This window comes from Amblyomma americanum, chromosome 1 (genome assembly GCF_052857255.1).
Source record: "Amblyomma americanum isolate KBUSLIRL-KWMA chromosome 1, ASM5285725v1, whole genome shotgun sequence".
Classification (NCBI taxonomy): domain Eukaryota; kingdom Metazoa; phylum Arthropoda; class Arachnida; order Ixodida; family Ixodidae; genus Amblyomma; species Amblyomma americanum.
Window position 1 is genome coordinate 40,981,307 of NC_135497.1, and position 11,074 is coordinate 40,992,380.

General features: G+C 45.7%; 1 pseudogene; it reads right to left on the bottom strand.

The window, feature by feature from the left end:
* Positions 1–10,733: 10,733 nt before the first annotated feature.
* Positions 10,734–10,895, bottom strand: LOC144116643 (U2 spliceosomal RNA; annotated as a pseudogene).
* Between the last annotated feature and the right edge of the window lie 179 nt (positions 10,896–11,074).

Below are 11,074 nucleotides of genomic sequence, written 5' to 3' on the forward strand. Positions count from 1 at the left end.
GGGTGTATGTTTGGCATGCTCTCAGGAGAGGAATCAAAGATTTTCCGTTGGATCCATACAGTAATCGTTACTTGCTAATAGGAAATGCCGACGAGCTTCTGTTTCTCCTCATTATGCTGACCGACCTGGACTGTTTACGGTAGTCGCGCATGGCCGGTTTTCATTGTGATGAGGAAGTGAGGCCCGTGATGCTGTATTTCCGAGAGTGTATCTTGTCTTGTTGAAGAGCAGAAAAAACCAGTGTGCATTGCCGCAATGGCTGTCTAAGGTGAAACGCTTGAACTACCTCAAAGAGTTTTAAATTTACAATGTGGGTCCAATAATGCGCAATGGTGGAACCAGTGAAACAGACGCAGGACAAGAACAAGCCCAACAATTTACTCTATCGGTCCCATAAGAGCTATCAATGTGCAGTAGAGCACGGTACCTCTCGGCAGACTATCACTTGAAGGACATGAGAACTGTTCCTCGGGTTCTCTGCTTTTGGGCTGTTTTCATCAATTTCGGAATCTCCAGCTGAAGTTGTGTTTGTCGAGAATAATATATTGCAGCTTCTTTCAGTCTTTTTGAGAATGCTATCGACATTAAGATTTTTTGCAAATAGTGCACTAACCGCCTCCTCCTGTGTTTTAGATTGGGGTTGGACTTTTCTGTTTAAACCGAAAAACACCATAAAAGGAAAAACACCAATCAAAGTGCGCCGAATTCATTTTCTGGAATTCTGTTTTAACCGAAAAAGGGCAGCATTTCTGGAATGCATATCGCAACTTCCTGGCTATTCAGTACTAGTAACACGAAGTCACGGGAGAAAATTAAGTGCTACCGCAGCGGTGGCTTAGTGGTTTGAACGTCCACCTCACATGCGACCGGTGACGGGTTCGATCCCCAGTGCTTCCGGGTACCCACTAGTGATGCAATAGACAAACGCTTTCCCCTGGCCTGGTGCTCGGCTCTTTTAGGGCAAAATGCTTTGGAAATAAGTTTTTAGAACAGGGAACTCAGTGAGGTAACTGTATCTTTGGAATTCAGTGTCATGCTTGTGAGTTTTTAGGTATTCAACAGCGAACTGAGACTCGCCGTTGAAGATGGGGAGGCTCTCGTTCTTAGGTAAGCGCCATCTGCTCAGACTTATCATTGGCTTAGGGTCGACGCTTGGTCAAATAGACTTTTGAAATGCGTGTACAGGAAACTGACAACTTTTGGGCTTGTCATGTTCTGGTTTCTGCGCCATCTGTGTGTTGATAACTGCTACATAAGTTCCTTGTTAAAAAAGAAAAATGAGGCCAAGGTAAACTCTACGTCCTTTTTTACTGCACATGGACAATATCAATTTCATCGAAAAAAAGCAGGACATCCTTAAGTAGCAAATAATATTCGCCAATAAAAACCGAAAGTTGCGTTTTGACATAAACACCAGCAAATGTCAACTGAATTTTCAAATATAAAAACCGAAAAGTACAACCCCTAGTTATAGCTTCTACGGCGCCAGCTGTTGGCCATGCTTTCCCAGCGAATCGTAAGGCTTGCTATGCGTTTGGTTCCGCCGTCAAAATTCCTGGCATAATTGTGCAAGAAGCTTCGATCACGATCAGTTAACTGCGCAATAATTCAGTAATTCACGCAATCAACTTCTTATCGGACACTTTAGAAATGTAGACATGCATAGCACGATCGACGCCTATGCCATGCTGGTTGGTACGGAATGCAAGGAAAAGTAAAGGAACGCCGAAAAATTTGTGTGAAACGGGCGCAGTTTTTTTCTTCTTTCTTTCACAAGGGGACGCTGCGGTGGCTCATGGGCTATGGTGTTCGGCTGCTGGCTCGGAAGACGCGGGTTTGATCCTGGCTGCGGCGGTCGAATTTTGATGGAGGCAAAATTCTTGAGGCCCGTGTGCTGTGCGATGTCAGTGCGCATTATAGAACCCCAGGTGGTAGAAATTCCCGGAGCCCGTCACTATAGACGGCGTCGCTCATAGCCTGAGTCGCTTTGGGACATTGAACCCCCCATAAACCAATTGAAACCTTCCTTTCAGAAGTCGGCCCCGCCGCGGTGGCTCAGTGTTTAGGGCGCTCGACTACTGATCCGGAGTTCCCGGGTTTGAAGCCGACCGCGGCGGCTGCGTTTTTATGGAGGAAAAACGCTAAGGCGCCCGTGTGCTGTGCGATGTCAGTGCACGTTAAAGATCCCCAGGCGTTCGAAATTATTCCGGAGCCCTCCACTACGGCACCTCTCTCTTCCTTTCTTCTTTCACTACCTCCTTTACCCTTCCCTTACGGCGCGGTTCAGGTGTCCAACGATATATGAGTCAGATACTGCGCCATTTCCTTTCCCCCCAAAACCAATTATTATATTCAGAAGTCGGTTTATTGCTTAATTTGTTCGCCACTTTTTTCTTCTCTGCGTGTTTGTCGAAAGGAGGCCCACCGTATCAGCGCCAACAGGTTCCAAAGCAGGTGAGGGCGCGGCAAAAAGCCGGGACAAGAAGAGCTAGACGCACAGTGGGATGCTACGCACCGCGAAGTGCTATAAGTGTGCCTTCTCTGAACGAATAAAAAATGCATGTTCAAAACAATTCGAAACGAATCGAGTACGTTGTGACGTTTTCGGATAACTGGCACAAAGCTCGAAGAGAGTGGACGTCATAGTTTCCTTCGACGAGTGTTTCAAAAAAAAAAAAAAAGGCCCGCTCGAGCACCGCAAAGAATGCTGCCTCGATCGGTCTGCGCGGGAACGACGATTCAGCGCCGCCAGGTGGCCCGTTTGTGTGGCGGCGTTCATGATGCTCACACTTTCAATACTGGGCAACGCAACCTTCAGGTGTCCAACGATATATGAGACAGATACTGCGCCATTTCTTTTCTCCAAAAAAAACCAATTATTATTATTAATTATTATTCAACGCAACCTGCAGGTTCAGCCAGGTTCAACAAAAGCTTCCTTGGCGCCCGATATCGGAGGCTATGGCTCGTGTCTATTTTTACTCTCGTAAACTTAGAAGTGGAGCTCGTTTGTTCACCGTCGTCCGCCGTCGGCAGTAAAAGGATATTCGCTTACACGCATAACATGAAGGTCACACCGTTATAATACTGACTTCGTGTGTCCTGCGTCTCCCGTCTTTCGAAAGTTGTAGCTTTATCTCCATGAGCTGTATACCACCACTACTAGCGCTTCACTCTACCGCATTAATACAAATATTTGGAAAAGTAGTGACTTATGATAGGAATATTCGATTCGCATTCGATTCAGTTTCGATAAACTGCTTTTCGCACACCCGTAACACCCTAAAAGAAGGCCCCTCACCAAATGGCACAGTTGCATAATGAAGCTGACGCGGAAAAAAAAAAAAACATTATGGGGTCAAGAAGAGAGAGAATCGAAATAAAAAATTTAAAGCGTGATTTTTGCGAACAAAACGACGCCCCATTAAGCGCACCACTCACAATGCGCGGGATTTTTGGCGCTGCCTGTACAGCATCATCACGGCGAGGGGAAACCAGCCAGTTGTCGTCACCCTCATCAGCAACGTCAGCCAAACTGCGTCCGCTGTAGGACAGGCGATGCCCACACCACGCGGCATGATTATGAACTGCATTCGAAATCGGGAAATAACGCTAATGCAAGCTCAATAGGCTGACTTCGTAGGTGTCCCCTATCGATACGCGTCCTTTAAATCTCTATACAGACTCCTCTTACGCTTCACAACGCATTTGGTTCGGTTTGGTTTATGGGGTTTAACGTCCCAAAGCGACTCAGGCTATGAGAGACGCCGTAGTGAAGGGCTCCGGGAATTTCGACCACCTGGTGTTCTTTAACGTGCAATGACATCGCACAGTACACGGGCCTCTACAATTTCGCCTCCATCGAAATTCAACCGCCGCGGCCGGCATCGAACTTGCGTTCTTCGGGCCAGCATCCGAGCGCCATAACCGCTCAGCCACCGCGGCGGCTACAAAAACGCATTTGTCTTAGGAGTGGCGCCACTCTCATTTTTCTTGTTTATTTGGAATGGCCCATCCATGGGACCTTCTCCCACATACTCGCTCCAGTTCATTAACGCGCTCGTTAATAATTCCTTTCCTAATAACGTAAAAAGCGCTCATTTGCAAGGGGCTCGGCCTTCCTCATTGCAAATATCGCAAGTAACATGTCCGTTAACGGCGGGGCCTCGTTACCCGAGTCTTCCCTCGAAATCCCTCTGTGCCTCGCTGCAGCAAAATCCACGCGCAGATTTAGAGGCACCGTACACAATCGATGCAATGGGCAAAGCCGGCGGCGGAACGCCGGTGAATATTGTGAGCCTGCAGCTTTGAAGCAACAGCCCCAACTTATCGGTCTCTGTGGCCGCATTACAAGTGCTGGTATAACTCAAAAGAAAGCTGGAAACCTTCCTCCTTTTGCAACCGTCGTTTGATAATGCCGCAAAGGAGATGGGATCCTATGAAAATAAACATTGGCTCAAGCACCTAGCATTTATCTGTTATCACTAAAAAGCTGTGCGCGAAAGAAATTCGATCCAAAAAGTGCATCCGTTCCGACCTTCTCCCAAGGTGGAAAAAAATGAGGACACAGGCGCTATAGACGCAGGCCAAGGTTGCATTCAACTGCGCAGCTTATACGGAGGATGTTGCGTTATCGTTTTCCTAAAACACGGTTTAGCTGGCAAATTTATAACAGTAATAAAGGAGTGATTGCTCATTAGCACCGACCCAAGGTCAGCCATAGGGCTGCAAGAGAAAACTTGGTTGGATGCTAATGCGTACACTTCCCTATTACAAATTTACTCCACCTGGGGGATTCGCCTAAACGCATAGGACTAAATTTATAACCTCCTGTACGCAGCACTACGTAGGTCAGGCGCGAGAAATAATGGAGCAAAATGTCGTGGCTAGGGGTCGGGGAAAAAAAAAGGAAAGAAAACACTGTAGCAGAAAATGATGACCGAAAGCTGAAGAGAGCACAGCATGCGATGCAACGACGCAACGTTGAGACAGTGACCACCGAGGCTTAGGGAACGATCGTCACTTGGGGCAAATTAGAAGAAAGAACTGGCTCGAATAATGAAAGTCTAGATCTAGGCTGTGTTCTTTAAAATCTACCAGCTGCATACATTACGGGGAAGTGAGCTCTAGCCGAGTGCTTTTGCGAACTGTATACTGTGGCACAATTTTAATGTGACGAAAAGTCACACCGAATTCTTCCATGCAAAATAGAACACAATGCCTTTTCATGCGAAAAACAACAGGAGGTCAGGGCATATGTGCATCAAGCTTAACTACGTTTTCTTTTCTTTTTTGTTGGCTTTTAGTCGGTTCTCACGCTACGCCCCCTGCAAATTTTTATCTCCATGAACAAGTCCAGCTTTCTCGGAATAAAGTTTTGAAAAATTTTTCTTTTAGAGACACTTATGAAAATAGTGAAGGTAATTGTCCATTATTCTGATATGTAGCAAAATCTTTATTTTGAAGTGTTTCCATGGATTGCATCGAACAATTAAGGCTGCCATAGGAAACCAATGGGGAACGCTTTGGACGATAGCAAGAACGTGAATAGAAAAAAAATATAACACTGCTGTCGGGTGATCTGCGGATGTATTGATCGCTACAGTGAAATGTTATATTTTATGAAAAAAAAATTGCGTTCATAAACGGTTTCCCGCTCAAAAATGCTTTTGTCCAGAAATGCTGGGTATGCGTTTTCCTCATGCACGGTTTTTTCTAGGGCATTTGATGCAGATAAATTCCCGTGTGCGAAACAAATGACTTTTTCACATAGCCACATGCACACATATTATCGGCAGCAAAAATGAACGGGGTGCGTGATCTCGGAAAAAGAAGTGTTGTAACGCTGCCTTGCGACTAAATCGTCGTGTATTGTTAACATCGGTGGAGCATGCATGTCCTCCCGTACATCCGTACAGTTCACGCAAGTCGGCTTACATTACTGCGCCGAGATAATTTTTTTTCTCGCTCACCCGCTTCCCGTCAACTTTTTCTGCCAATACTACCTCCCGCACAGTTAAGTTTTCGAGCATCCGTTCTCAACGAACAAAGCGTTCAGAGCACGCATGAGACGGGGCTGACAGGAAGAAACCCTTCTGGCTGATGCTTGCAATTCGAAGACGCCCCTTGCCTTTGAGGTGGTGCAACTGAAATGGCCTGCACGCACGCACATGCCGTGGCTGTCGATGCATTTCGCATGTTTCTGGAGATAATTTTTTCCGCTTCGAATAACTGTTACTTCATATTTGGGCCAGCATGAACTTTGGGACACAAACGAAGAGAGACACATGGAACACGGAACACACTGCTGACCTGTCTTGACTTGGAAGTGAGTTGAACTTCCCCGAGGGTTACTACGGGGATCTTGCCTTGGTTGGGAGGTGTGTTCTTCGGTCTACCCTGCTTTAGGACAGGGATGTACCTTTGTGTCCTAAAGTTCATGCTGGCCCAAATCATGGATTCATACCAACTGGCCCAGAAAAATGCCATTTTGTTACTTCAGCCAACAATAATACAGAGGTAGCCGAACTATCTTGAGCCTCGATTAGTGGTGATATCTAGGCGCATTCCATGACTAAAGCGCAGCGAACGAGACATATAAGAAGGACAGAAGACACCTTGTCGAACTTCATTCCTCCTACAAGGGGCTCTTTTGCGCAGCGCTGTGTTGTGTCCCTGCCTGTGTCCTTCTTCTATGTCTCGTTCGTTGCGCTGTAGTCATGGAATATTTAAACCAACTCGCCCAACAACTTACCTTGTCGATCTGAGGAGCGAAACGCTTTGCAGCTACTTGGCCGCAGATCCGTGTTTTGTGTACCAGGCCTTGCTGCCCCTGCCGCCGGCTATAGCAGAGAGGAGGAGCGGCTGTAGTTCGAGGCTATTTTCCTCCTCTCAGGTGAAGCGGTGTCTATGCCACTTAATCTTCTGTTATATAAAGAAGAGCTCCACCACTACTTGTCTGCACGGAAATGCAAGGCACGCTACTCTAGATGATTACTGTCGCTATCGCGTACGCCAATTTATGCAGAAATGCGTCTTCGTGTACTGGCCTATTGAATGCGCATCCACGATCGATGCTAAGCGAATTAACGTAAGCTCCTGGAATACAACCAATTCCAAAAGAATAATGCCAAATCATCGCAGTGTCATTAGGAAATGTAAAAGAGAAGAAAAAAAATTCGCTGACGATTACGATACTCCCTAATGCGAAGGTTGAGCGCAGATCTTCAGGCATTTTCTTTTGCGTTGCACTGAGGCAAGGATATCAGGAAGAGAAGGTTGTGTGTGGCGTGGCTGGGGCGGACAATCTCTCTAGTGCCGAACTGTTCACAGCAGGCGCTGAAAACGGAGTGCCGCGAATGCCTGGCTAAAGGCCGCTGTACGATCGTTTTTAAGGCGCATGCGGGCGCGCCCTCGCGACTCTGCGCACGGCCGCGTGAGGGCGCGGGGATAGAGTTTGCTGCTTGCGACCGAGCGGGTGACTCCAGCGTACTTATTGACGCGCCCTTCACTGACACCCGGGTGGCGGCAGAGGCATGTGTCGAAGCAAAACATGGATATCCTGCGGTACGAATACCCGCATTGATTGCGTCTCACTCGAGTCATCGAGGAATATTTAGCTATAGATTTGTCGTGGAAGGTAAAACCGCGATTGTCTGCCATGGCCATGGAGCTCGGCGCGGGCCACCCTGACGTCCGCGAACGAAGTCACGACAAACTTTGCAACAGAGCAGGCGAGCTTTATCTGAAACAGCATCGCGGGAAACGATTAACCTCTATGCTGTTTCTATTCCAGAAAATGAAAAAGGGCATCACACCGCGATCGTGTGCACCTCGTTCGATCGCTACTCGGCTAGTCTCAGCTAAAATCCGCCCATATATGCAACTGTTCTCACTGCGCTCTTGGATTTTTGCCCCTGTTATTCGAACAGTGTTCCCATTAAAAGTTACGCTATCTCCAAACATGCAATAACCATATCAGAACGACGCCCCCATTCGCATCACGAATTATCGGAGCCGAGGACACGGGACTAGAACAAGTTTGGTCCGCAGTACATATTCAGCTGTTTGTATAGTTACAACCGGGAAATTCACATTGATTTCTCAGATAGCTAAGAACTAGTACAGGTTAAATGATCAGTTATTCTAACGAGCACACTGCAGTCTTTTGTAGCTGTTTCATTAATCCACACAAAGGATTTGTCAGCTATAACGTTTGCTCTCGCTGTAATGTTAGCAGACCTCCTTGCTGTCTCGCCGCTGAACTGTTACTGCAAAAGACATTTATTTATTGACATAAGAAGTTTGTGTGTCTGATTTATGCATATAAAAAATTCATATTTTAGTACATTGCTGTCAAATCCGAATCCAAATACACGAGAAATTTATGACATTCCCAATAATTTGAAATCTGTAAGATCAGTTGTAACTGCAGCACTTCGGTATTTCACAGAACAGTGACCGCGCAACGATACTGATTTCTTTCTGTCATGTTTTTCAATCCCTTAGAAAAGCCAATATAGAATTAGCACAGTATGGAGACAATTAAAGGGGCCAAGCCATGTATCACTGCTAAAAAGCAAGGCATTGTTTTTTGAACAGTGACAGCGGACCACCAGTTTTAATTTAGCAGTCATTCCTGAGCTCATATTGCAATAGCAGAAGTACAAACAAACCTGGAGAGTTGTGTTGAGAGCCAATCAATGTTGACACATGAAGAAACAAGCTGGCATGTTGTCTGTACAAATTTAAACAATTGTGAAAGTGTCCATGTGAATGGAAAACAAAGTGGTTCCTCAGTACTGCGTAAACGGCCATACATGCCGCCATCATTATAAACATAACATGATGGAGTTGGTAAACGGGCTTACAGCTCCTGAACGCCTCCCGCTTGAGGCCGGGAAACAACACTTCGTATATTCAGGGAAACAGGATACATTTACCATGTATAGTGGTTATCTCAAGCAGAATCTGTAGAAATATATCTACAGAATAAAAGCTATTATGACGTAAAATACAGTGAAATAAAATTAAGCATTTAAGGGTGTGAGGGGCATACATGCATATGCCTTCTCGTATAGCTGTACAGTGATGTTTAGACTTTTTCAGACCAGAAAAAAAAAGAGGGATCGTAACAGTGATTCTGGTTCCCAAAGCAGCAGGTAAAATTGAGCATTCTGTACACAACTTGTTATATATAACATTTTGGAACGTGCTATCTGTTGCTTATAAGCAACAGGTTGAGCAAAATAAAGCTTACTTCATTGTCAGTTTGGTTTTCAAACTGCCAGTATTCGTTAGGCGTACCTTAGGTTAAAACGACTGTGGTTAGCCTAAATTGCTTGAAAATTTTTGCCAAGGCTATGGCTACTTTGCTGCTTCATACAAGGAGTCTATGTGAAATTAAAGCGTTCTAGAATGGCCGCATTTATTTAAGCGGACAAAAATCTTTTGTGGCCTCCTCTTAATGATTTGCGCATCAAAATGATAATCCACTTTAGGACCTTGCATGAAAAAACTCGTGTTACGAATTTAAGGAAAACAGCAACCCCATGATTAAATTAGTATTTAGTGTCAGGTTTGTGCTTTTATATGCGTTTCACACCCGTCAATGCAAGAAAATCAGTGCAGCTGCAATTTGACTCCAATCAGGACGACGGAACTGTATGTGCTATATACCCTCATTATAGAGCAGAAGGAACTCTTTTAAAAACGCTGTGAATGCTAGCCCCGCAACATATCTGGCTAGCCATTTCAGATGAGGATAAGGATCAAAAGACACATGCACACAAAAGTTGCATGCGTAAACATACGCACCTAGCATTATATGCACATCACATAATAGAAGTCTTGCGTTGCTTCACTTGACACAGGGAAGGTGGAGACGAGCACAAAGGAAATACTGACACACATGACTCGCAATGGATGTCTAGCTATATATGCAGTGGAAGAATTTATCCTTACAGAGACAGCCTGTGCATAACATGCAAGTTAACCAAAACGCAACTGTTGTGTAAATCTGCTTTGATATTGCTTGAAATAGATTATCAGGAAAATTCTCAATAGACATGTTATGCAGACAGGACTGTATCGGTTTGCCGTGGTGAGTAAGAGAATGAGCACTTTATTAGGCCAATTTAATTTAATATATATTTATCCTCAACAGCCCTAAATGACAATACTTGAGGGACAAGCTCTGGAATGGTGTATTAGGTAGGAGCTACGCGGTTCATCATTTACTGCGGCATTACTTCTGTCAAAGAAACATCAGCCGGATGCTTAAACAATAAGTACGGTCAAACGCAGCAAAGACAATGCAAAATAAACACTATAAAGCGCATATAATGAGAGCGTAAAAAGCTTTTCACTGAGGTCGCGTCGTCCAATCGCCGTCCACACTCGATCGTACACGGTCGCCTGGCTTGTATCGCGAGTGGCGATGGAGGAATACTCGGGATACGGAATAGATGGCCGGAGTGCCGAAGGGGAGGTGCGCCCAAGGTGGGCCAGAAGATGACTCACACTTATCCGTTCTGGATAGGCAAAACCAGCACTGCTTCTAACTACAGGCTGTATACCCAACCCTACCATTGGAAGTTGGAAGTTGGCGCTTCGTCCCGTCACCTACCCTATGTGTCTTGTCCTTTTTTGCGCCTAAAACTATTTAATTATGAACCAAAACCAACTAGCCCAGCAGCAAGTGCTCTTAGACCATTGTAAATGTGTTTTTTGTTTTTTGCTGGGCCGGTCCCGGAGATAGTGCAGTGCCGGGTCGACCCGTGGCGGTGGTGGGGCAAGCCCCGAGCGCTCCCCCGCGCTCCAAAAATCAGTTTAACATCTTGGGCCCAATTAGGACCGCATATCAGATATTGCAAATGTATTTTCGCAGAAAATATGCTAGGGAGCTTAGGGGGGGACCCAAACCAGAAAACGTACTTTCCCTTGTGGCAGCTGAGTGGTGGGTTACTAGAGAAAGGTCCATTCTATGACCACCACCTCATGAGGCCGGTTATTCTTTTGTGGTTCCGTCTCCCAGCTTTGACAGGATATACACAGGAAGTTCTCGGCCCTACTT